Source organism: Aethalodelphis obliquidens, unplaced genomic scaffold (genome assembly GCF_003676395.1).
Source record: "Aethalodelphis obliquidens isolate GAN/ISIS:26980383/991018 unplaced genomic scaffold, ASM367639v1 scaffold38, whole genome shotgun sequence".
In the NCBI taxonomy this organism is placed as follows: Eukaryota; Metazoa; Chordata; class Mammalia; order Artiodactyla; family Delphinidae; genus Aethalodelphis; species Aethalodelphis obliquidens.
The window spans coordinates 1,787,912-1,792,505 of record NW_020837982.1 but is presented as its reverse complement, the minus strand read 5'-3'; the positions used below and the strand labels follow the sequence as shown (position 1 = coordinate 1,792,505).

Here is a 4,594-nt window from a genome sequence, read left to right as displayed (position 1 = left end):
GGCAAGGAAGCCTGCTTTAGGGTGTCTCCTGGCTGGCTTCTTTGTGCCAGTGGAGCCACCTGTCTTTAGAGCTCCCTGCTGCACTCTCTCTGCTCGGCTTATATTTATGCTAAACCAAAATTTTCAGCTGATTTTCACTTTGTGAAACAAATTCTGCAACAGAAAACGTGTGGTTCTGGAAGGTGTGAGAAACAGGGACAGCTGTATGTGTTGCTTCACTGGGTGCTCGTTTAGAGAAGGAAGACAGTGTCCTCTGGTTGTTCACCCAGCCCAATATGATTTCTGGTCTTTATGCTGCATTCTGGTAAGGATTAACTTCTACCTGCTACCTCCAAGCAACAGTTCAAGTGCTGCTTATGTTGTATTTTAACTAAAGATCTCAAGAACAAAATGGAGGGAATTCCCTGGTGGTCCAGTGGTTAGGACTCCGCACTTTCACTGCTGAGGGCCCAGGTTCAATCCCTGGGTGGGGAAACTAAGATCCCTCAAGCCGTGAGGTGAGGTGCGGCGTGGCCAAAGACAAACAAACAAACAACAACAAAAATGGAAAATATAGATTCCGATACTCTAAGCAAACCTAGGCCTGGGGGAGTTGACAGATAAGCATTTAGGTGAGCAGACAGTTCATTGTCATCCCACCTCACCTTAGGTCAGTTCACGTGTGCAGGGGTGCGTGGTGGGGTGGTATCCGTTTCTTTCCTCTTTGTGTGATATTTAAAAGGTGCTTACATTAAGGGGGCACCCAATCTGCATGTATCTTTACCCACTCATCGATATGAGTTCTTAAATTCCCCACTAGCAGGTTGGATTCCCATTCATCTTGTCGGTAGGATGGCTCTGTTAGGGTGCCTCTTCTCAAAAAAGTAGAAACAACAAAAAAGGCAACGAATCCTGAGATGCGGGTATGGGGTTATAGCAGACAAGGGTAAAATGCCTGTCACAAAAGATAACCTGTTTTGCTCATCAGTAACTCATCTGTCCTTTGACTTCTCAAGGTCCTGGAGAAACAGGAGCTCAGCTGGCTGTGAGCTAGTTGGGACCCCTACATGTGCTTCAAGCAGTGGGTAGTTTGGGATGGACAGCAAGGGTAGCGGTCCCTTCTTGATTAAGAAATAACTCCTGAGCCCTTGTACAGGGCAGTACAGCATAGGAAATTCTGGATTGCAAGATGAGAACGTCTGTGCACCAGCAGGCTTCTGCCTTCAGGGTCCAGTCTGAGGACCTGGGGATGGAGGGATCCTCAAAGCGCTTTGACCTCTTGCCAGGACAGAAACGGAAAGGTGGCCAGAAGTGTCAGGAATTGGTGGGTCTCGTTTTCCTCCCCCACTCCCTGCCTCCCACATAAAGCCCCAGAAGGAAAGAGCAGCTTAGCCCCCCTACCAGCAATACTGAACAGTCACCCCCACCCACCTCCAGATCACCCACCTCTAGCCTGTATGGGAACCCTGACCCTTGAGGAAAAGATGCTGACCTATGAACTCCCCCCATTCTCCTCGAATGCACCCAGAGCAGAGTTTTGACTGAACTCATCAGTCCTTTCTTTGGAACCTGTTCTTCCAGCTTCATCTTCCTTCCCTTGTTTCCTTTATTTCTAGAATTCTGAGAGCTGTACTGTTCATTGTTTCTACCCATCATTGTTAAGGGAGAGATACGGAAACATTCCCATGGTAACAGTTTCATCTCAAAATATCTGAATGCTATTAGCTGCTTTCCCACTCCAGGGAAAAGACTAGATTCTTTTTTTTCCTTCTTCATCTTCAGAGAACAGTTGGCAGTTCCTCTCTACACTGCAGGGAGGCCTGCCCAGGTCAGGGGTAGAGACCGGAAAGCCCAGAAAGTCAGACTTGTTTCTTAGCTAACTTCACTTTCTGAACAAAGTAGAACCATTTCAAAAACTTAAAATTATATGGCTCTCACACTGACCCAGAGAGCTGCTGGTGGAAGCACTGATGAAAATACCGACTTCCTTGGGGGAAATCATCACCTGAGAACACATGAGAGGGGCCAGCACAGACATGGTTCAAAGCCCCACACGCCGCACTGTTATACCGCAGAGCAGTGTGGTTTGAGCAAATTCAGATGTATGTGCTGATTGTCGTTGGAGACGCAGCGAGAGGCAGTGGGACGAGAGAGGGTTACGCTTTATATTCACGGCAGGCTTTATGGTTGACAAGGGATTTTCAGATTGAAATAGGATGATGCAAGAGACAGGACACATTTGTTTTAAACACGTATATTTGTTGTCTCCCTGTTTTGATGGGTCAGAAACTTAGCAGTTTAGTTGGGTGGTTCTGGTTCAGAGTCTGTAATTAGTCGCCGTCGTCTGAAGGCTTGACTAGGGCTTGAGGATCCCTTTCCAAGACGGCTCGCTGTTGGCAGGGGGCTGTTGGCAGGAGGCCTCAGTTCCTCACCACATGGGCCTCTTCCTGTAAGGTTACTTGAGTGACTTGGCAGCTCGCTTCACCACAGCGCAAGTGAGTGAAGAGCTAGAGAACAAGGAGAAGCTGCATTTTCTTTCATGACCTAGTCTCAGAGGACACACATTGCTTCTGCCATATTCTATCTATCAGAAGTGAGTCACTAATCCAGCCCACACTTAAGGGGAAGGGAATCAAGCTCTACTTCTTGAAGGTAGGACTATCAAAGACTTGTGAACATAATTTAAAACCATCACATCATAGTAGTTATGCAAAAGAAGGAGGCAGTGCTATATGTACTGATATGAGGCAATCTCCAAGATATATTCAGTGAAAACAGCAAGATGCAGAACAGTAAGTTTGGATACCATTTGTAGTTTAAAAAAGCAATGAGGGATACATATGCAAATATACACACATATGGTCTCATATACATAGATTATCTCTTAGAGGATATGCAATAAACTAGCCTCGAGGTAGGAGAGAGACTTGCTTCTGTACCTTTTGAATTTTATTTGTGCAACTATTACTCTTCAATAAAATAAAATTTAAAAATAGATTAAAATAACAGAAATAAATAACATCATTGCAAGAATTCAGAGTAAAAGAATGACCAGTTTGGGTGGAATGAATTTTAAACAGCTACTGGGGTAGATGATTTCTGGGGATTGGTTTGCTTGCTTGCTTGCTAATTTTCTTTGAAGCTAGTTTGCTTTCTTTGAAGGCATGTGTTGAGACAGAAGGCTATAAGCAAGAAGTTCAAGGAAAATAGACTGAGCTCTCTGAAGGAAGGCACTTGGAAGAGAACTTCCTCAAGCTCCCACACCATATATACCTGTACCTGCATTTGTATGTATCTGTTGTCCTTTCTCTTCTGTTACTACAGATAAACTGTCCACAAGGCAGCCCCATTACTTCAGCGTTAGATTCCATCCCCTCTCATCTGCACCTTCCAGCAATTCTCTCTCTCTCCACCCCCTGCATCATCAACTTTTTTTTTCCTTTCTGCTGGATGTTTTTTTTTTGGCTGCACTCTGCGGCTCTCGGGATCTTAGTTTCCTGACCAGGAACTGAACCTGGGTCCTTGGCAGCAAGAGCATGGAGTCCTAACCACTGGACTGCCAGGGAATTCCCTCTCCTGGATGTTCTTATACAAACATATTGTTATTTCTGCCTTCTGAAAAAATTATCTTGTCCCCATTCTTCTGTTCCCCTTTACAGTAGCATTGCTTGAAAGCTTCTCCAATGTCTTCTCCTATTCTGTCACTTAAAAACTTGAGATATAATTCACCCACCATAATATTCACCTGTTTAAAGTGTAGGATTCAGTGGTGTTTAATATATTCACAAAGTTGTATAACTATCACCGCTATCTAATTCAAGAACATTTCATCACCGCCCCCCATATCCATTAGCATATACATTAGCAGTCTAATGTATATTAGACCGTCCCCCATATACATTAGCAGTCACTTCCCCTCCAGGCCCTGGCAAACATTAATCTACTTTCTGTCTATGAATCTGCCTATTCTGGATCTTTCACATAGATGGGATCATGCAGTATGTGGCCTTTTGTGTCTGGCTTCTTTCACTTAGCATGTTTTCAAGATTCATCCATGTTATTGCATGTATATCACTCCTTTTTTTTCAAGATTCATCCATGTTATTGCATGTATATCACTTCTTTTTATGGCCAAAAAATATTCCATTGCATGGATATACTACATTTCGTTTATCCGTTCATTAATTGATGGATTTTGGAGTTGTTTCCACCTTTTGGTTATTATGAATAATGTTGCTATGAACATTTGTATGCAAGTTTTTGGATGGACATATGTTTTCAGTTTTCTTGTGTATATACCTAAGCGTGGAATTGCTAGATCATATGGTAACTTTTTTTTTTTATCATGGTGTTCTGAATTCACAGAACAATTTTTTAAAATTTATTTTTAATTTAATTTTTTTTGGCTACGTTGGGTCTTCTTTGCTGTGTGCGGGCTTTCTCTAGTTGCAGTGAGCAGTGGCTACTCTTCGTTGCAGCACACAGGCTTCTCATCGTGGTGGCTTCTCGTTGCGGAGCACAGACTCTAGGCGCATGGGCTTCAGTAGTTGTGGCATGCAGGCTCAGTAGTTGTGGCACAAGGGCTTAGTTGCTCCGCGGCATGTGGGATCTTCCC

At 43.8% G+C, this 4,594-nt stretch overlaps 1 non-coding gene across 1 annotated transcript; it reads left to right on the top strand.

Annotated features, from left to right (window-relative positions):
* Positions 1 to 401: 401 nt before the first annotated feature.
* Positions 402 to 474, top strand: TRNAE-UUC (transfer RNA glutamic acid (anticodon UUC)). The gene has a single exon. It is a non-coding gene; the product is annotated as a tRNA-Glu (tRNA).
* The last annotated feature ends 4,120 nt before the right edge of the window (positions 475 to 4,594 follow it).